This window comes from Pinus tabuliformis, chromosome 2_1 (assembly GCF_031772625.1).
Source record: "Pinus tabuliformis cultivar Carrire ecotype Pingquan chromosome 2_1, CPIR1, whole genome shotgun sequence".
In the NCBI taxonomy this organism is placed as follows: domain Eukaryota; kingdom Viridiplantae; phylum Streptophyta; class Pinopsida; order Pinales; family Pinaceae; genus Pinus; species Pinus tabuliformis.
Window position 1 is genome coordinate 650,024,604 of NC_142299.1, and position 23,845 is coordinate 650,048,448.

Consider the following 23,845-nt stretch of genomic DNA (forward strand, 5'->3'; position numbering starts at 1 on the left):
TAGTTGTATTGATGAGGGTGAGGTGGTTTAGCCTCAGGAAGCTCTGGTTGATTTCTGATTATGAGTCCCACATTCATCCTTGGAATATGGCACAGGGGTGATTGGCTGAAAGAAAGATTTGGTTCAGCCAATCTATGGTCATGTGGTATTTCATGTGTGGTATTCATTAATAAGAGTTCCTTCTCCCTAGTATTTCACGTGTAAATGTATGGGTTCATATGTGGTATTTATGGTTGTTGTATCCTTGTTATTTCTATTGGTTATATGTTGGTTATGAGCATGTTTTATGACAATGACGATGTATGGGTCTCATCATGTTTTGAATTGTAAATGAATTAACAATGAATACATGACCAAATAGATGATAATGGAACTAATGTGATAAGGCATCAATTATTCTTGGTGATTCTTAGATAAGTATGAGACCCCCATGCTCATATTTGTTTTTATGACCTACATATTACATCTACACAATGTGTTTGGCAAAATGTTTGTCATGGTTAGGCTTGGTTAGGTCATGTCATTGATGAAGTTTTGTGTTATAGGCTTTATCATGGTGTCATATATTGTTTTGGAAAGTCTAATTAAGTTTTGGGCAATGGTTTGGAGACTAGCCCTAAAAAAGTGGCTTAAATCTCGCTATGTCTTGCATAGAATTGGATGAAAAGGATTGCAGTATCTCCCTTGCAGGCATTGTGGTAGTGACTGGAGGTTCCCAGTCTCATGCATAGCCATGTCAAGGGAGCGACTGGGGGTATAATTCATTGAAAGACTAGGTTAACTTAGAGGTTGGGCACCTAGAGTGGTGGATTAGCTCCTAGGGGTCCTGTAACACATAAGGGAGGTATGTAAAGTTTTGTTTCATTGGTTGCACTTCCTTAATAGTTACACTTAGGGAGTTTAAGAATATCATAGTAACTCTTCATCACACGTTTACCTCGATGGACCAGTTAGCTTGGGTAAATGTGGGAGGAGGGTGTTACATTGTTGCTGCTGTTCCATACATCCCCTCTGACATTAATGGCATATTATTGTCATCAATTACAACACTATGTGCAATACTTCTTCATCAACATATGTTTTGGTAACCATGCTGGGGAAGTGATTGTACTCTTTGATTCCTTTATTTTTATTTTGATTTTAATGGTTTTTCTTATTCCTCAATAACCAAATATAGGATTTCATTTTCCTAATCAAAGAAACATTAATTTAGGTTTCTTTAATTTTATTCTTGAGACCATTATGCCTCACGAACAACTTGAATGCTCTTGTGAAGTTATTGCGCATGATATAGAACTTTAGAAATGAAGATAATCCCTTGAAAGTAAATTTCGAAATCATATTACTCATTAGTAATTTTTCTTATGTTCTCCCAATATCATTTCTTGTGAAGAATATGAGGTAAGTCACTTGATTTTGATCCTTTAATTGAAATTGGAAGGAGAGCGAAAATATTGGAAAGTTTACAATGGATACTTAAACAATCTCTTTATGATTTTAAAATGGGAGTTACAATTTTGTCTAGAACGTTTCCTCAAATAAATTCACAATGACTTCTTTAGATAGTTGAGGCACGTTCTCCACATCTCAAGCTTCTATGTCCTCTCTTATTAGAAGCATGCAATTACTTTAATCTTGTTCAGTCCATAACAATTCTTGCTAAGGTAATTAAATAGTGTAGTTTATTCCAATTTCAAGAAAATGAATTTGTCATTCCTTGCCATGTATCTTATCCTTTAAATTTAGCGTCATCAGATAAAGTTCTTCCAAAATTCAAAGAGCATTTACCCAAATTCTGTAGCAAAGAAAATATTTTTGTCAAAGAATATTTAGTTTATTTTTCAAACACATATCATAATATAGGGACAAATGATGATGTTACTTGCATGAGATTATTTTTTAATTCTCTAGAAGGGAAAGTTGTTGTTGATTTTTTTGTTAAATTCCCAAATAAAGCTTTTCCAACTTGGGCTAATTATGCTATTGGTCTAAATCTACATATGAACAACCTCAAAGTCAAGTGAATTTGTTGAGACATTATAATAATCTTGTTTATAATAAAGGTGAAAAATTAATTCATTTAATTTATGTTTTACCAAATTGTATAATAAAATATCTAATATCATTAGACTTAAGAATCAAGCTACATTGATGCATTATTATGATGCATAACTTTTTCTTATGAACATTGACTAGAATAAATAATTTGAATAGCTTGGGATCATATTTGGAAACATGTTTAGAGCATGAGGAACAATTGACAATGGCATGTCTTCCTACTAAATATCTAACTAAGAAATCCAATATATCCTCTATCCTAAAGCTTGTACAAGACATGAGTAATAAAATTATTTCATTTGAGAGAAAAGGTGTTGTTTCAACACCTACAAAGACTTCTACATAGGCTCCTTTGAGAAATTAGTTTTAATTATTTCATCCTATAACAATATTTTCAAAATCATGGTGTACATTATGTGAAGAGAACCATGATGAAAACAATTGTAGAGTAGGAAAGAACACTAGAGAATGAATTTATAGAAAAAAAATATATTATAAAATCGATGCTTTAGATTGGGCTCCTAAATATGATATAACATTGGTTAACATAATGAATAAATATCATCAAAATAATAACATGATTGGTTCTCAAAATACCACCTTTTCTCAAGGTTCATCTTCTTAACAAATAAACTTGAAATGCTTATGATCTAGGAAGTCAACTTGTTAGACCTACTTCACATCCTAAGGTAAACCTAACTCCATGTTCTTGATGTTTATAAAAGTATAACATTTTGAAACAAATTGATAACGTAAAAGAATATTCTTCATTACTAGATGTGGAAACTATTACTAAGCAATAGAAGCATCTTAAATATTTTATTGATGGTAAGACCCACTATTTCCAATTTGATTGAGAATGAAGATGAAGTGTTCTATATAAGTAATTTAGGTGTATATAACTCTAGAAATGAAGTTAAGAATTAGCCTTTTTATGGTTCAATGAAGATCATGAGTAAATCTCATTGCTGTCTAATTAATGGTGGATTTCATCGTAATGTGATGTCAAGGAGCATAATGGAAGAAATAGGTCTTTCATGCACCAATGAGAATTCTAAAAGAATGTTAGCATATCATAATAAAAAACAAGCTACCATTGGTGATATTAAAGATGTAACCTTGGTATTATTTGTGGATTTTGAAATAAGGACAACCTATAATGTTCAAGTCATCAATATGACAATTAGCAATCATTCTACTATTATAGGAAGAGTTTGATGAGATATAACTAGTGTATACATGTTAATGGATTAAACCCACATGTCTCTTCCATAGGCTTGAAAAAACATTATTGTGCTCCATGAAGTAAAACTTTCATCATATATTGAAAGTATCTTATAGCTGCATGTAAATTATGTAGAATAAAAATGAGTGTGTTTTCAATATTTTTAGAAGAAGATGATAATCTTGTCACTCAACCTATTGATCACAATGATCATTCCTAGAAGATGTACTTTGATACTAATGAATGTTCAAATGAAGGAACTGGAGCAAGTATTATGTTATACTCTCCTATGGGAAAAAAATAGAATTTTCCTTATAGGCTTAGGTTCACATGTACAAATAATGTGACAAAGTTTGAATCCATAAAGCTGAAATTGAAAATGCCTTTAACTTAGGGTGTCATCATCTTTCTATTTTCACAGATTTAGAGCTTATTGTTAATTTGGTTGAAGGAATTTACACCCCATCAAATAAGCTTTTAAAAATATATATATAAGTTGTTTGATAAGTAACATCTAATCAATTGTCTTCAACATTACTGATACTCAGAGGGAATTAAATACAATGGTAGATAGATTACTTGTTCAACTAATCCTATAAGAGAATTACTCCCCATGATATCATATTATGCTTTAAGTCTTTATATTTTCCTCAATTTTCAAACAACATTAAATCTTGGAAAGTTTTTTCGCCAATATTTTTCCTCCTAAAATTGTTCCATTTTCTACAAATTTTATCATCAACTTTCCTTTACTACCTTTAAGCCTCCTCTATTTCATAAACCTCATCATTATGAATTTATTAAATCTTTATTTTGATTATTTATGTGATTACCTATCAACTCTCTTTATCATATTTACATCCATTCCTATTGAAACATCATATATGATTTTATGTTCAATCTATTATAACAAAATCTTTTATACCTAAAATTATATTATTCTATTTCACTATTTCCTTATCCTTATATACACTAAATTAAAATCCAACTTACCTACTATATTATTCTTTTATTAATATCAAATCCTTCTATTTTTCTCTTATTTTATTATTGTATTCTCTATTTCCTAAATCATTATAATGATAATCATTAATATTACTTGAAATTGTAATATTAAAATATTATTTTTCATTTCATATATTATATTTCCTCACGTTATATATCCTAATAAGTTTTCTCTAATATAATATTAACCACAATTTTGTTATATTATGCCTTTGAAATCACAAGGTTATGGATTTATAACTCTAAATTTCTAGATCTAAATTATTCATTTCATAACTTCTCCTATGTTGTCATATGAAATATGCACTTCCTAAGTTAAATAGGAATCATAGTTATTCTTTGCCAATGAACACATTAAATATTAAAATATACGTTTATTTGATAATGGTTTTGAGGCATTCAATGAAATTATAACATTTAATGGAAAATGCAGCTGCTAGATGAAAACCACTTAAATAACCCAAATGGCCCAGATCATATTGGGACAATGCAAAAACTATTCTACAAACACTTCCTCTCCCGATATGGATCGTTAGTCAATCGTGAGGAACCTAACGCCTCCAATCCATTGGGTTCACAGATTATAATTAAGTTAAATGCATATTTACATATCACGTGCACATGTAATCTGAGTCCTCCGACCAATCAAATTTGTAAGATGAAATTAAAACTGATCTCCAAACACGATATCAAAATTGAACCGTCCATTTCAAGTAGCGATTAAGGTAGTGTGCGCATTGACGACTACAAATGAAGTCATCAGAATTATTTTTCAAATAATTATTAATAAGCTCTGTAACATCACGCTCTCTCTTCTCAAATACAAATCTCATTGCCCTGATGATGGACTCACTAAGCTAGTCCGAAACATTGGTTTCAAAACTGTTCACAGATTTTTCCACAAAATTCAAAACACCATAATTACAGTTTGAAAAGTGGGACAATTGAAATAATTTCTATCCATAACTTTTAAATGACTGCAATAAAAACCACAACTTTATTTATCAGATTAATTTAAGATAGTGCCTTCTCGGCACATGGAAAGAAATTGATGGAACATGCTTATTAATAACATTGGCAAAATCCATGAATGCTACTCTTTCATTTCAAAGAGGACATTAAAATTTAAAATATTCAAAATAAAACAGAAAACTTGCACAATTTCATTAATTTATTTGTTCAATTACATCACACTTATATAGGAATAACACCTAACCACTCATAACTAATTCTGTTCAACCACCTACAACTAATTCAGTTCAACCACTCATAACTAAATCTATTTCTGCATTATTCTCACATCCTCCCTTAATGGAGAAATGGATTTTCTACAATACCTAACTGACTTCTAGAACTTGTACTTTGAACATCTGTTGTATTCTCTAGATTGATCTAGCTACTGCATTAACAGAGGGTAGTTGGAATTAATACCTTTCTACCACTCCCCCTTAATTCCAACTATATAACAAATATATACTATAGCACGATATACAAGAAACTATATTCTTAATCATGACGACTTAAACTTTAACTTGCCTGCTGGTCTAAGTCTCAGCTAGGCTTACAACAAAACATTTCATTTTTGCCTTCTTATTAAAAGGTCCATGCTTGTTCCTTTTCCATTGCTGGTGCAGTTTCATCTTCACCTTTTTGGGTTTCCTTATGAAATTCCTTTGCTCCTTGCTTACATACTTAACGTCAACAACCTCTTTTGGATTGAGAGGCAATGCAAGATCTCGAACGAGGTAAGTTAATTCATGTTCTCCCCACTTTCCATGAGGAACCAACGAAGGATTCACCAAAATGCAGTCATCTTTGAACATGAGCGGCCTTCGAAGAACATCCATGGTAGTATCTTCCAAAGTAGCAGTCATCTTGAAAGTAGATCCAATAAAACTTCTAACAACCGGGCAAGTTTTAATCTCAGTGATTTCTTCAACAGCTTGATCCTCAACAACATGAGTGATTTCTTCGGGGACATGATCTTCAACAACATGAAACTCTTTGTCAATGGACTCAAAAACACTGCTAATCCCAAATGAGTTCATGAGAAAATGATCATTAAAAAGATCATTGTCAAAAAAGTCTAAAATAATAGACATATCAGTTAGCTTTATCACACTTCAAACAAAACGCCTTTTCTACTGCCTCTCTCTGCTCTCCTTGGCCCTCCGGGCTCCTCCAATCAGACCCGCTGTCACAAACGGTGCTCACTAACAGCACTCTCTTGAACAAGACCCACTTACACGATTTTTGCAACAAAACAAAGAAAACCGGGCCGACTGAAAAAGAATATGACCACGGTAGTAGAAACGGTGGAAGCTTGCAAAACACACCAGCAAAGTTCTGGCAGCAAGGTTTCAAGAAAATCAAAGAAACACACGCAGGGAGTCTCCGTCTTCTTCTGGACACACCGGTTCTCACACCAGCAACTGCAAACGGTTCACAACAGCTTCTTGACAGCACCGTCTCCGTCTTGCTTCTTGACAGTTCTAATACCCGAGTTCTGGTCTCGACGGTTCTATTCTGGACAGGGCGGTTCTGGACAGGGCGTTCGACAGCACACCAGCAAACCTCTCATTTCTCAGACATGAGGAATGTTCGAACAGCGAACAGAGTGACGCACGGTACCAAAAGCCGTGACACAGATTTACTAAAATAACACTCACGCAGGCAGATTAATTTACTAAAATAACACTCACGAATGTTCGAACAGCGAAATAACACTCACGCAGGCAGATTCTCCCTTCACGCAGCAATGTGCTCGCCTTCATGTAGAGCCTCCACATCAGCCTTCACGCAGAGCTGACTCCAAACTGGACGCCTCTCTGAACAACGAAAATAACTCAGACAAAAAACTCCACACCGGACGCCTCTCTGATTTGCACTGCATTTTACAATTGCAGCAGCTCGAATTTACAATTGCAGCAGCTCGAGTGCGGGCATAGCTCCTTTCTCTCTGGCGGTGGCTCCTTTTTTCGACTGACAGCTTTGTTAAAATGACTGCTGCCTCCTTTGAACTATCTCATGCAATCAGCGGACTTTGTTAAAATGACTGCACGGCCATAAAAACTGGCTCCACGCAGCCTTACAGCACCAGCAAAGTTCTGGACGAGTTCTGGACGGACGGCTCTTCAGTCCACGCAGCAACAGCTTCTTGATGGCTGCAACGGGCCGGTTCTATGGTGACAGCACACCAGGAAATGAATTATACCAACTTAAAACACTGCTACCTGAGTTCTTGACAGGGGTCTTGGCAGCAACTTAAAACACTGCTACCCGAGTTCTTGACAGGGGTCTTGGCAGCACAGAAGCAACAGACAAAACACTTGGTTCCACAGCTTCGCAGGTGGCACAAACAAGTTCACTCTTCAACAGCAGATCCGGCCTCACGCAAACACCACTCGGCCTTCCTCACCTGCGCTCTCACCCCAGCTCAAACCCTGAGCTCTGATACCAAATTAAAACAGAAAACTTGCACAATTTCATTAATTTATTTGTTCAATTACATCACACTTATATAGGAATAACACCTAACCACTCATAACTAATTCTGTTCAACCATCTACAACTAATTCAGTTCAACCACTCATAACTAAATCTATTTCTGCATTATTCTCACAATTCATGCACATTCGTAATGTTCTAAAAGTATTATATTCTTTAGTATAGTGGTTTTCAATCTCCGAAGATTTCAATAAAAATGAAATATGAATTTACTATTGTATTAACCGATCCTTTATAGCTGAAAATTTTGGTAATTAATAATACAAATGAAAATTGTTACAAAGAAGCCAAAAAATGGCCACAAGAAAATGACTATAACAAAATAAGATAATTCTAAGGTAGCCTCTGTGAGAAGGAATGATTTACAATTCCATCAAAAATAAAATGATTCCAAGGTAGCCTTTGTGAGAAGGAATAATTTACAATTTGATCAAAGTCGTCGCAGATCACAATATACAGGTAACAAGTGATATCCTCTGGTTCTATATACACATGTTTAGAAAATCACAAACTTACAGGGAAAGTGGGTACTAAGGCTATTATCTTAGCCTTTCTCACTGCAACAAGAATTATTCTTGACCGAGTGGTTAATTGAGAACGAAGAGGAGAATACAGATAAGGCAATAACAAGTTGCATTAATAGTCAGTCAGTTAGAAAGTTTTTCATTGGAGTGGATCAATAGAGTGGTAATCTCACTATTTTAATAGTGGATAAGCAATGGGTTTACTAATTTTCATAGTGTGGATAAGTGGGTTGACCCTAATCTATTAGGTATGGACATGTAAACTCGTGAAATTATTTTGATAAGAATGGTTATAATTGAAGTTTTTATAGTTATAATCTAAAGAAAATGTTACAGAATAATATGTTAGATTTTAGAATTTTGTGATTTATATTAATAATAATATTATTTTTTGGATTAATTATTTTCTTGAGAGTTGGTCTACTTTTCAAATTAATATGGTTTATTCTTAGGAAGAAGGTGAAAAAATCAATCTTCGCAATTGTTTAAATAGCAAAAAGCTAATGTGGTTTAAAAAAATCAATCTTCACAATTGTTTAAACAAAAGAGAAACATCCATGCTCCGTTATGAAATAGTCATTGTAAACTAACCATTGGAAAAAATTCTTAAAAAATTTGTTAATGAAATATACTTTATTTATTAATAATAAATTATTTTCAAATATTAAAACATATTAAAATGAATAATTAAACGAGTGTGAAAAAATACTACTATTAAAAAATAATTATATGCAATAATGAATACTATTACCACAAATAAATAATAATAATAATAATAATAATAATAATAATAATAATAATAATTATTATTATTATTATTAATCCCTTTCTTCGCATAGTTCATAGAAGAATGACGTGAGAATGGAAAAGGGTTTCCAAGTTTAGAAGTAAATCAAATTTCGAGTGTGAATAAGGTCTCAACATTTGGAGTTTAAGATTTCAACATTCCAAGATATGGATATCCTTAAGTTGTTCCAACCTTAATAAGATTTAAGATTTTAATATTTGGATAATTTTATTAAGTTATCTTAAATTTTCAAGATCAATAAGATCTAACCAAAAGATTTTTCATTGAAATTAAAAAATTAAATAAAATATTTTGAAATTGTTTTGATATTTGGATAAAGAGGTTGTTGGGTTGCATGCTTTACTTGACTTTTTCTTATAAGAGTATTTAAATTTTAAAAATAGTACCAGCTTGCCTTAAATAATGAATACTATTAACACAAATAAAAAATAATAATAATAATTTTTTTTTTAAATAATTAGTATATACAACTATTAAATTATAAGACAAAAAACCATAAATAAAAAAATAACAATAATAATTAATTTTAAATGATTTTTTATGGAAATTAAAAAATTAAATAAAATATTTTGAAATTGTTTTGGTATTTGGATAATGGGGTTGTTGGGTTGCACTGTACTTGACTTTTTCTTATAAAAGTTTTGAAATTTTAAAAGTAGTACCAACTTGCCTTAAATAATGAATACTATTACCACAAATAAAAAATAATAATAATAATTAATTTTTTTTAAATTATAATAATTAATTTTAAATGATTTTTCATTGAAATTAAAAAAATAAATAAAATATTTTGAAGTTGTTTTGATATTTGGATAACGGGGTTATCGGGATTAAGTGTGATAGAAATCACTTAGCTTTTTATTTTATTTTATTTTTTATTTTTATTTTTATTTTTTCCTTCACCTTTCTCCAAACTCTTTGATTGGGAGAAGATGCTCCTGTTTCTATTTGATTTCCATTTATCTACGGGGGAGGCTTCCTTGTCAGAGTCGGGGTCTCTTTATGCCTCCCATTTTTGTTTCTGTGGGTGTTTCCGTTTTCTACTATTGTGCTACTATGGTCTTTATTGATTCAAGACCCTTTTGAAAAGGTGCCATTATCCGTGATTGATCCCCCACACCTCATTTTGATTGACTACTAGGTTGAGTTTGGGGTTTTGTGTTAGGATTATTTTCCTCACGATCTTCTTTTCTATCTTCGAGAGTGTCAATAAATTTCCATCCACTTTTCTTAGGGGTGTACCTCTTTATTTTTTGGGGCCTTTTTAGCTTGAGGGCAAGTGTTCTGCATGTGTCTTGTTTGAAAATAAGTTCTGCATCTAAATTTCGTATTCTCATAATCTAACACCTGTGTCCCCTGAAAATTTTCATGTTTTACGAGAAGATGATTAGGAATACCTCTACTAAGGTCAATATCTATGCATATCCTAGCAAAAGTAAAAATACATTTTTTGTTATGTCCAGACTTTTTCTTTTTTCCCAAGGTATTTTCGATATCCTCCAAGACTTCATGCTGCCAAAATAGAAGAGGGAGGTTTTGCAACCTCACCCACATTGACATCATTGCTACCACCATGCATGTAGCATCAAACTCCAGGAACCATGGGGTGATAAAAAGACTGGCTCTAACCCAATTCCATAGCCCTTGTTTTAAAACCTTTTCAAAATCTTGCTATGTAACAAATTGTTTTATAGAGAAGCCTTTAGAGTGTAAGTAGTTGTCACAGTCTTACATTTCAATGCATCCTTGAAGGAGATAGAACCATTTTCATTCCTAATACTTGCATAATGGTTTTCAAAAATTGTAGAACCCCCTTGCAACCTTAGATTTACAATTATGGTAGAATCCTTTTCCACGCCATAATATTTCAACCAAAGAGAGTCTGAAAGCACTTTTCCTTTGTATAACAAAACTTGATGTGTTTTTGGTATGCCCACATTATTTTGGACACTTTATTTCAATTGTTTTTGTTGAAAAATCCAGTAAGAAATTATCAATTTGATATTGCCTTGATTAAATTGAGAAAATTTGAATTTCCACATCAGTAGACAACTTGGATGAGGTTGACTGTGTGACATGGCTTGTGTCACCCAATTTACTTAGTAAATTTGAGTTGGAGGAGTTAGAGTTCAGTTAAGCATGTGTGATTGTTGATGTGTAGCAATCAAGATCAATTATCTCAAGTTGTTTTCAGTTAAACCAGTTCAAACTATTGGAAGAACTAGTGGAAGGTCAGTTGTGTAGTTGGATTTCAATCAAACTCAGTGATTATCTAGTTAATTGATCAATCATCCCAAAATAGCTAGTGCATGCAAAGAATTTGAGTTACCCAGTTGTGTTGGATATTCGACTAGTCTTGAGTCTACATGTGTTGCATGCAGTCAGATGATCAACATTGGGAATTGCAAGTTCATTTTGGAGAAATTCCTAAATAATAGGTGCCTAATTTCTCAAGGAATTGTACAAGGAAATAAGGGCTAAAGTAGATGTATAAATTGACTAAGTCTGGGTCAAAGCTTCTCAGTGAACAAAGAGATAGGTTATTCACTTGCAAATTGTGCACAGTTGAGAAAAGAAATTGTAATACATATCTATTCATTTGATTAATGCAAGAAGGAATTAGGGTTTTTGGCAGATTACTTTCCCTGGGAAAAACATTGTGTGCATGTGTGTTATTTCTTATTTCATGTCTGAAATTTTTGTTCCAAATTGTGAATTAACTTCTGCAAAGTAGTAGAGTAGGTTTATGGATTAAAATTTCATGAGAATTTTTAAATCTACACCATAATTTCTATATGGTATCAGAGAAGGATTCACTTTAGAATAATATTTTAAAAGTTGTTTCTTAGGAGGTTAGAATTTTATGTTCAGTGTAGCAAGATCTCTTCAAAGTTGAGAAGATGACCTTCAATGGGCTGAGGCTCGAGTATGCCTTGGAAGGAAGCTTTAATTCCATCACATGGAAGGATTGCATGGAGGCGATATTCGATGGCAATAGACTTATAGAATGCATTAAGAGAGTTGTTGCAAAACCAACAGAATGTGATGCCCAAAACCTTGCTCAGTGGAAGAAAGATGTAGCCAAGGAGAGGAGAATAATATTGGAGGGAGTACGGGACCACATTCTCACCAATATCCATGGGAAAGAAACTCCCAATGCAATGTGGTAGGCACTGACAGATTTTTTCTAGTATAGTAGTGACCATAGGAAGCTGGTGTCAAAGATAAACATCAAAATATCATGATGTGGAAGAATGAAACTATCCCGTAGTATCTAAGCAAGTTCTCACAAGTTCATGATGAGATTGCAGGAGTTGGTGTTACTGTTTTAGAGGATGACTTGGTAATCCACTATAACACAAAGGGGGTTTTAAAAAAATATTTAAGACAGTTTTTGGGTAAATTGTCTTAACTTGAAACAAAAGTTAACTTGAGTATTGTCTCAAATATTGTCTTTAAGCGGGTGTCTCAAATTAAATTATCTTTAAATATTGTCTCTATAAAGATAATATATAACACAAGCATTTTTGTCTCTCTAGAGACAATTTCACTTATCTCTCCAAAGACAATTTCATTTTTGTCTTTGTAGAGACAATAGTTGGGATTAAAGACATATTGTCTTTAAAGAGACAATGTCTTTGATCCTCACTATTTTCTCTCTAGAAACAATAAAAAATTAGATAATACAACATCACTTCTGTCTCCTTAGAGACAATACAAAATAATAAATCTCGAAAAATAGCTCACCATTGAAATAATAAGCTACAATATCATTGATTAATTCATACTAGGACACAGTGGAATCGAACCACCAACCTCCTGCTTATAAAGTAGGTGCTCTTCCATTGAGCTAGCACCCTTTAAAGATTCACAATAAAAATGGCAATAAAAATAATAGCTATTAAAAACAATTTGGTTAAAAAAATAATAAAACAATTAAAATTAAAATAAAATATCAATAACTCACAATTTTGATTAATTTTATTTCATTTATAATTACAATACAATTTTGAATTAAATAGTTAAAATAAAAATACATCCAAATTAAAATCACAACTGAAATTATATCAAAATCTCTCAAAATAAATTTAATAAAAGCACTTTACAAAGTCGTCACAAATCTCACAGTAAATTGAAAATGATACTTTTGAATGGAATGGTTGAAAACACAATAGCTAGATTTACATTAAAGTTAGACCCAAAATAATAAAACAATAAAAACCCTTGCAACGCAAATATGCCAATAACTTTGCAATTTCGAGAGATTTTAAATCTCATAATTTTGGTGTATCTTTTGCTAGATATATATATATATATATACTAAATTCACCCCAGAAGAAGTGAACTCACCCACACTTGTAGATCCAATATCCTCAAGATGAATTATTTGTGTCTTCAACCCTCACAAATAGGTTTTTATATATGAATGTGAATAATAATAAATTTAAATTTAAATATATGAACCAACCAAGAATTAAAATAATCAAATCAATAGATACCAATCACATTTAACAAACACAGTGCTAAAGCTTCTTTCCTCTCCAAACATCTTAGTGGAATATAAAAAAACTAATTGAAATTAAGGAAAAATGGTGATGAATTTGTTCGTGGGTAAATAACAAAAGTTCAAGGCCATGTTACGCCCCTCTGAAAACTGCTATCTAGATTATTGTAACATGATATGAAAATAATATTAATCCCCACATTCAAATGGTGTGAATAGATAGATATTCATCCAAGTAGATGGCAACCCTAGATTTCTAGGTTTGTATACTTGTTTTTTTTAGCAGTTCAACCATTTTTCCTTTTTTTTTAGACAAAAAGATCCATTAATAATTAGAACATAGATTTTATGATAATAAAACAACCATTGCCTAAAAAAAGTACATTATGTGGATCTTTATATCAATTATAGGTTTGTCCACAATACCTATTTTTTTCGCAATTCCTTGTTCTCTTCTTTGAGTTCTATTACTTCAGCTTCCAACTCAACAATATATGCTTGCAAACAAGGAAAAGTTTTAAAAGATTAATATTACTAGATAAAAATCTAGTAGCAAATACCAAGTTTGTGAAAATAAGGGTAATTTTTACAAGTCCGAACATAGTTGGGTCGTTAAAATAGAGACAAGCATCACAAAATTGATATTAATTAGAAAAACACAATAGTTATAGAAAAATCCTTTCATAATGTTTCTCCAACAATAGTTTATCGATCAGAACCAACATTCTTACAAAATAAACCAAAGAGATTGCTAACCTGAGTTAAGAGATCAAGGGCAGTTTACTTATCTTAAGTTTATAAGGGTATACCTTTGGGGACAAGTTGAAAAAACTTATTCAAAACCAAGCACGTGAGGTATATTAGCTTCATTACAAGGTTTGGCACAATGTTACCCTCTATCTTAGTTAATACCTTTTAGACAACCATACAACTAGAACCCTCTTTCCTTCAAATTTGCTGCTTCCTTCTGGAGTGTCTAGGTGGCCAAGAATACCATTAGGAGGGTTGGGATAATCTTACCTTCTACCTCAGGTAAGACATAGATGATTGGGTAGGAAGACCCCTCTCTCCTACAACTTTGTTGCATCCTTTTTGGAGCACCCAAGGTCACTAGAACAATTATGAGAAAAATCAAAGGAAGACAAATCATGATATCAAAGATTTGTAAGCCACAAGCAAGGACCTCCCAACCCATAGTAAAAATATGAGGACGTAACAAGCACAGAGTGAACCATTAGTTTCGCAATCTCAAAATCTAGCCCAAAATAGGCAGGTCACTTGTGCATGCAGTCCATTAGAAATGGATTATACTTTACTCTTCAATCCTAATATCTTCCCTACTATGTAGGTAGGTACCTTAAGCCATAGAATGGATCTTAACATAGACTTATATGTAGTTAAAAGTACATTGTATAAACTGTAATGTTGGAGGCTTTTGATTGATACAACGAATAAATATCTAAAACGTTAAGGACAGAATTACTCTTTCATGATCCTAAGATTAAAAAAATGAGATTTACTCTTTCATGACCCTAAGATTAAAACAAATGACACAAAATAGCATTTTTTATATTAGTACTTTTGGATTACATCATTTGATCTCATGTCAAGAATTATGCAAAAGGTCTTAGACAATGGCAACATAATCCTAATTGTGTACTCTTGAGCATGCATCCAGGGTAATGTTTATTGAGGTAAATGGGGCAAGTTTAAGATGAAACTAGCAAGAATGTTGCTATGCAATACTTCATGCTAAAGCATTGTACAGAGACATGTCCACTCATTCATTTTACAATCCATACATATCATAAACATATAATGATCAAAATGTTTTATTGATCATTTGACCTAGAAACATAGTAGAAAGTGAAGCACTAGCTAAATGTCATAGAGGACACCTTGTATACAATACTTTCCTACCTTCAACACAAAGGTTCAAGGCAGCAAAGAAAAAATCCCTAATATAGGCATGATGATCCTTTATTTTTGGTGGCTCCTTTTGCACTAATGGTGAAGCAAAACATCATCAACATCTAAAACCTAACTCAAGGTGGAAGAGAATAGTACCTACTCTTGCTACTAGGTATTTGGCATCACCAAGCTCATGTTATACTACTTAGTCTTGCTTTGTTAAACTACAAAATAATTGTCAGGTTGGTGCCATATGATGAGAAGCCCCATATTCACATACCACACATTCCTAATAATGGTGTTGATAGAAAGGCAAGATACCATCGAGAAATCCTTCTCAAACTTGGCAACAAACTTATCAAACTAAGTTTCTATAGATGCTACTACCTGCTTTTGTTTTTGCTTCCAATTACCCTTCTTCTAATCTAGATTCTAGACATTGTGATGCATAATGACCACGCTTATGAGGAATGAAGTACTTATTTTTACTCATGTCCTTTCCTAACTATGAGGTTGACTCCTCACTTTTTCCTGTATCCTTGTTAGGTACTTTACCTTTTCCCTTATTTTTCTAACCAAATAGAACAAGGTTCTCATCAGCACCCTTCTTGCTAGATTTCAACTCCATCCAAGTCTCCTCTTGGATACAATCAGCATGCATCTTTTCAATGTGAGGAAGGTTCTAATTATCACAAAAACCTTTAACAAATGGTTCCCATGAATCTAGGAATCCATTTAGTGCCATGTTCACTCGCTTTAAATCTACAACCTTCTACGCAACTATTAAAAGTTGACCATGAACTTGTGTGCCCTGCATAAGGTAACTATTGACTAAGTCTCATTTGGTCATCTCTAGGGATCTACAATTATTTCACAATATCACCTTCCTATTTATCTTCTCACTCTGCTAGAGGCCCACTAGGGAACATAACATAGATCCTTTATTATTTTCTTCTCATATATAGAGGGATCAAATGATCCTTTATGATGTCCATGATCATCCACTTGGACTTAACTTTTGTCCTCGTCTGCACTGCCAACCACTGCAGATCTATTGGTGAAGGCATGATATCCTAGATATCAATCTTTTAATAAGAGCATAACCCTTAGTTTCTATAACAAAAAAATGAGGCACCATAAAGTCTATCCTCGAATCTGAAGCTAGCTAACACCATCTTTGAGATCCAATACGCAAACACCTAGATCTGAAAATTAGTCCTTCAAAGAAATATGGAAACCATCTAACTACTCGTCCATCCTTCTGACAATTTCTTTACCACTATAAATGCTGGAGAATTTCAATTAGAACAAGGAGGGTTGTTGGGCAACAAGTCCCTTCCTTGAGTGAAAAACATATAAGGAAAGCATATGTTCAGCTTAAGTTGACTAAGCTTGATGACATTGTGTATGCGGGTGATAGATGCAGTGTTTTAGGTTTCTGATGTTTGGGTTTCATTGTGTGGTAGATTTTTACCCTCCACCTCGAGGAAGGCTTTTTATCTAAGAACATCATCCTCAACTCCTCCCTAGAAATAATGCAATTGAAGAATGAGTCGTGGACAAGGATAACTCTCTTCTGGTCGAGGATCTTTTCACTTTGCCATCTCTGTGGATATGAAACAACAAGACTTGCAAATTGTAAGATGCCCACATCCTCCACAACCAAAGTCTACAGAGGGATTGACCTTAACTATAAAACTAAAGAAAAATGAAATTCTGGTCCCTTCATAAGCTAGGTATCCAGATTATTTTACATAGAGGATGTTCTTTTTGAGGCAGGGGTAAAACCAGACAACATGATTATTATTTTTAAAGGATTGAACCTGAGAAGAGGTAGGATTTCTGATACTAATAATCTTTTCTATGTTTTTGGTTCCAATTTGGACACCGATCTGCTTAATGCCAGGGATTTCAAGAAATGGGACACCATGAATTTGGGTAGCAAGGTTTTTAAGACCAAGGTTTCGGTGGCTACTCAAGAAGTGATCAAATGTGAGAAGCCTAATGGCTTAGAAATACAAGAAATTCAAGGGTTGAAGGCTTCTGTATGGAGATCCAAGAGTGGTTTACTTTCATCTATAGCTAGGATTGAAGTTAAATCCATGATGAGCTCCAAACTTGTGCAGATGCTTAGGCCTCTCCATCTTTGTGCTTGCACAATGCTTTGGAACCAAGCTCCATTTCTCAGAGAATAGATCATGTATCATGGCTATCTAGGTGTCCAGTGGTGGTTTCTTTATGATAAGAACAATGATGACAACATAGAAGTGATAACATCCTTGGGTTATTTCAACGTAAGTAGACATATGTGGCTATGGATTAAAACCCAAGAGGTTGGATTCTCCCATTGTGCATTGCGAGCTCACCAAGAATGTCAATGGGTGGCTTTCATGGACATGCACAAATTTCTGAATCCTATAGAATATATTCAGAATGAGACTATGCCAACATATTCTACTCAAACAGGCCCTTACAGTCATGGAAAGGATAATCAATAATGCAACATCTACATATCCAGGCTTATTCAAAATAGGAGAAATCAGAGTTGATTGTCATAGCTTTGGCCCAACTAGATTGAAGAAACACCTAGATGAAGGTGTGATAGCAGGTTACACCTATAGGTTGAATAGAACAGAGGGGCATAAATCTATCATTCTCTTATCTGAATTGAACCAAAGCCTAATAAACATAGTCCATCATTTTCATCTCAAACAGGGCTATTATTACATGAACCATCGGCGGACTAATTATTATGGCAGATCAATATACTAAAAAACTATTTACAACATTGATGCCTTTCTCACACTGATATGCAATCTAAGTTGTTGGAAGCTTACTAGAGTCATTGTAGCTGATGTCAAAGAGAAACAATTTGATTCAGATGCTCGAGAGGAATTTCTTCTGATTCTTGAAGTGACTTTGCTTCTTGTCGGGCTTCGTTTGTCTATATCATTAAAACTTTCCCTTAATTGAAAGCTCTGTATAATCTTATCATGTATCACTCATTCGTATGAAAAATATTCTCTGTTTAATTATGCTTTTTGATTGGAAGAGCACTTCTCCAACAATTGCAACAGACTTTCTCTAAATTTAAAAGCTAAATTCTCTGTACTCTAACTATCTGCGAAGATTTGCAACAATAATTGTGCATTATCAATTATCTTTCTCGTGGAGTTGATCGATTTCAAGAAAAGTATATTGATCAAATGGAATATAAAATCCAGAAAGTATTTTCTGTAGTTAATATTCGAAGTTTCAATCCATAGTTTGACTGTTCTATGTTTATCAAGCAACAATTTACTAATTATATCTCTCAATGGACCATAAAATTTTTTGGAGCTTCCTTCACATCTCCGTTGACTCTTTGATTCAAACAAACAGGAATGGAAAATTCCCCTTGTTTCCCTGTCATGAATTAGATGAAAATAGACCTTGGCAAACACAGGAATGCCAATAAATGTCTATAGGAAGATGCTAGAAAGAACAACTTCTCAAGAAGAATGAGGAAAATATGAGGGGAAATATAAACAATTTTTCCCAGCTGTTAAATGTAGAACATAGGGATTTTTCAAAGCCTTTGACCAGACACATAATTTTATCATGCAGACTGATTTTTGGAAATGTATTTATGTGCAGCCAGAGCATTTGATCATTCCAATAGTGTGTGTCATCGAGGCATGTACTAATTTTCTTTAAATACTCTGAAACCAGATCCTTCAGTAGAAGGGGAAGTACTACTTGCAATATTCAAATCTGGCCAAGAGTTAGAGGTCTTTGCATCTTGGATACAATATCATTTGAGATGTCTTGAAGAATCAAAATAGCTACTGCATCTTTCGTGGACTAATAAATTATTTGATGTTTTTAGTTCTTATTTTCGGAGGGAAGAAGAAATAAAAGAAATGTTCTTTACAATCATTCAGCACTCCATCAAACTTTGTTTCGTGCTGTAACCCAATCGGTCCAGTCAAGTGCTCCATATTTTTCAAAGATTTGAAAACTTGATACATTTGAAGCCATAGCTCTCGATCAAACTTTGCAACCTATGGCAGACCACTCTGTCCAGTCAAGAGTTCAATATTTTTTAGAGTTTCTGAAACTTGAAACCTTTTAAGTAACATATAAGATAAGATGGTCCTGGATAAGATAAGATATTTTTATTAATGTCCAATAAATGACCAAAAAGGTAGGCCACTGGGACTAAAGAAGATACGTCTAGTGTGAATTATAACCTGGGAGTGCCATAGAAACTCCTCCATAATGCTTAAAAGCAAGAGAAAGAAAGCAAAAATACTGCAACATGATAAGTTTCCAACCAAGCAGACTACTAGGTCTAACTATAACCAAAATATATATACATATAGCAGTGGTATATACTATAGATGCAATTATACCATGGTAGAGTCTAAGACTTGAAATCTGGAAATCTTGGTGGTGAGATTGTGAGAGAGTTGGAGGTAGAGATAATGTTTAGCTCTCTCGATCCTCATGACTGACAGTTGGGGCATCAAGGAACCGACTCATTGTTGGAGTCATCAAGTCATCAGGCACCTTGAGGGGATCTGGTTGTATGACCCTAGAGGGGGAGGCATGTAGGAGATAGGAAACCCCACTCTCTTACCATCCAAGGTCAAAGTAAGCCGGGGTGAGGGGGTGGGGGTGTGGGAGAAGTATAACAAAGGAAAGAGATAAGAACATTAATTTAGAAAAGTTAAAAATCCTAATTCAGATAATATATAACAAGGTAAGAGATAAGAACATTAATTTAGAAAAGATAAGAATCCTAATTCAGATTACATAAGGTGAGATACTATTTTGGGGAAGATAAGGATGCAACTCGGGGGAGGGGGTGTAGGAGAAGTCTAAGAAAGGAAAAAGATAAGAATGTTAATTTATAAAAGATAAGAATCCTAATTCAGATAACATAAGGTGAGATACTGTTTTGGGGAAGATAAGAATGAAAATTTAGAGAAGACAAATTAATACTATGTTAAGAGAAGATGAGAAAGGGTATTTCAGTAGTCACTAGTAAGAGTTGCTAAAGCTTATCAAAGCCATGGAAAATCATACTCAATATGTATTACTCGAAGCATTTTCTGAGATGGAATTAGTTCTTTTTTCCTTAGGTATCAGTATTACAACAAAAAGAAATCAGTTAGGAACTTGACAATATCTTTCACTTCAAGAATGGATCTCTTTAAAAGGATTCAAGTTTCTTCTTTTAGACTCCTTTTAGCTTTAGCATGGGAAAAAAACTAAAATGGGAAAATGCTAAGAAATTCTTGTGCATATCAAGATGTACAACTCCTAATCTGACTATGAACCCAACATATTTTGCATTTTCACAATTAAAGATAGGCACCTGAATGAAACAAATAAAAACAAAATGCATTTACTTAGATAAAAATAATAAAGGTAACTTAAACCATTTTAAGTAGCAACCAAACCCCTTAAACCCTATAGGCCTAGTAAGAAGCAAGTAGAGAAGCGTTCTAAACTCAAAATTTGATGTCTTTGCCTTTTATGTCCAAATAGAGATGTGGAAAGTGTGGATCATGTTTGCAGACAATATAGGCCACATCCATCAATCAAAAATTGCTAAAGACACACAAAAATCGTGGATGGGTAACTCAAACATTAATTTCTTTGTTTTCTTTTGTTTTTAACGTCGAACCAAACCTTTGGTTTATCAGGCCATACAAAAAGGAAAGGGAGAGTTAGTCTGCTTCTAGATGCTCAGCCCTGTGGTCTAGCACTTCTGTTATGAATTTTCCTTGACAATTAGTATTTTTCCTTGTTAAGACTAAAGAGGTGGAAAATTTTACAATATTTGGTAAACTAGTTTGACAGTTTAGCAGTTGACAAAAACTGCTTGCCACAACCAAGCCCTCGCCCTTGACAAGATAAGAGGTAAAGGTGCCAACCATGCAAGAAGACATGATACATTGAGCTCCAGTGAGAGAGATCCAAACTGTACATGACTGATTATATGTGCCACAGTATGACCTTTTGCAATCATTTATGGGAAAGTGGGGCATTTGCACAGAAATGAAATTCATGATGAGGTTGGAAGAACAATCTACTGATCTCTGAATGGACCAACTTTGCATAGCTTAAGAATTCCATCATACATTCACTCTTAGTCATCTTATTTATTTCTCTGCATATAGAGCTACTATGACCAAGTTGGATAGGTTCCTTCTTCCTTTTGATCTAGTGCCTGGAAAATATAATTTGAAGCATATGTAAGAAATTACATATGATTATGAAAATATTCAAAGTCTGACCATACTGAAATTTTAAAAAAGAAAAGAGACCCTACAAATATTTCACTAATAAAATGCCTCAGTGAAAGAAAAAAAATCAGATCTCTTAAACTGGGATGGCTTCCATGAAGAAAAGAGGTAGACATAAAACGTTTCCATGATACTTAATATTGAGAAAAAAAGTGGGACTAGGAAAGAGGCAGACATGAAACATTTCCAAAAATAAACTGATACTTAATATTGAGAAAAAAATGAGACTCAAACTACAACCAAGATTTACCTTACCATCTAGATAGTTTTTTTTTTAATATGATACTCCGGATTCATCACATAATGTTTTCGTGTATATGTTTCTAATATAAACTAATACTTAATATTGAGAAAAAATGTGGGACTCAAACTACACCTAGTATTTACCTTACCATCTAGATAGTTTTTTTTAATATGATACTTTGAATTCATCACATAATGTTTTTGAGTCTATGTTTCGAGCTAGCAACTGTAGCTCATCATCAAAACACTTGAGCCACACTTGCTGGCTCGAAAACATCAACTCAAAAACATTATGTGATGGATTCAGAAGTATCATGTAAAAATTGTTCAGTATAAATATTATGATGGATTCATAATATTTACACACGTGAATAAAATTGCCTTTCAAACAGGCTTTTCTCCACTCTCATTTCGGTTTCACTCTTGAACTCTCACTGAATAATATGGAAGAATATCTAAAGGTATTTGTAATAAGTTTTGGGTTCACTTTTCTTAAATATACAATTTTTAATAAAAATCTCAATGACTTTGATACTGTAACAGAGTTCTTAAAAAGTTCCCTTGCGACTTAGTTCAATTTTTCTTAGTTGACCTCTTTAAACTAAAAATTTTGTGAGTCTTTTTGTTCGTTGAAACTATTTTTTATTATTTTATTTGTTCATTGAAACTATTTTTTATTATTTTATTTGTTAATTACGTAAGACATTATAAAAAATTATAACTTTTGAAAGATAAAATATTATTATTATTATTATTATTATTATATCAAGTATAACTATTTAACAATCCCAATAATAAATACATCTTCTGTAAAGATCAAGTGGAAAGAGTAAGTATGTAGGCTATCTTAAACCAAAATTCCAAACACAGCTAAATCCTAAAGCTCATAAAATAAGCCCATTTTCCAGGTATTTTCCTTCCCTCCCTACTTGGATGTGGAACTGGATTTTTCTAGCAGATATTGTAACAATACTTTTATCATCTCATTTGCATGTTTTAGAAGAGTTCAATTTGCTTTGGAATTGTCAATATTTCAATCTTCTTACATCACTCTGGGTTACTTCTTTAGTGAACAAAAGTTTTGTCTATATCGCCACCATGGTCATTACCATTATTGGACTAGTGCTACCTTGCATTAACAACTAATTGATCCCCTAAAGCCACAAAACTGCTCATATTCATTGCTCCTTGTTGTTGTATATGTAAGTTTGGGATTTTGGTTAGCAACGAGGAGATACTGGATATGAGCAGGTTTAGGGCTTCAGGGGATCAATTAGGTGCTAATGCAAGGCAACACTAGTCCAATAATGGTAATGACCATGGTGGCGATATAGACAAAACTTCTGTTCACTAAAGAAGTAACCCAGAGTGATGTAAGCAAGATTGAAAGATTGATAATTCCAAAGCAAATTGAACTCTTCTAAAACATTCAAATTAGATGATAAAAATATTGTTACAATATCTACTGGCAAAATCCAGTTCCACATCCAAGGGAGGGAAGGAAAATACCTAGAAAATGGGCTTATTTTATGAGTTTGAGGATTTAGTTGTGTTTGGCATTTTGGTTTAAGATAACCTACATACTTCTCTTTCCACTTGATCTTTACAGAAGATGTATTTATGATTGGGATTGTTAAATAGCTATATTTGATATAATAATAATAATAATATTCTATCTTTCAAAAGTTATACATTTTTATAATTTCTTTAAAAAATAAAATAATAAAAAATATTTTATTCTAAAAACTAAAAGAAATTGAATAG

The 23,845-nt window shown here is 33.1% G+C and overlaps 1 pseudogene; it reads left to right on the plus strand.

The window, feature by feature from the left end:
* LOC149202258 (glycosyltransferase family 92 protein RCOM_0530710-like) overlaps nucleotides 1-18,314 on the plus strand; it is a 56,478-nt pseudogene extending 38,164 nt beyond the window's left edge.
* The last annotated feature ends 5,531 nt before the right edge of the window (nucleotides 18,315-23,845 follow it).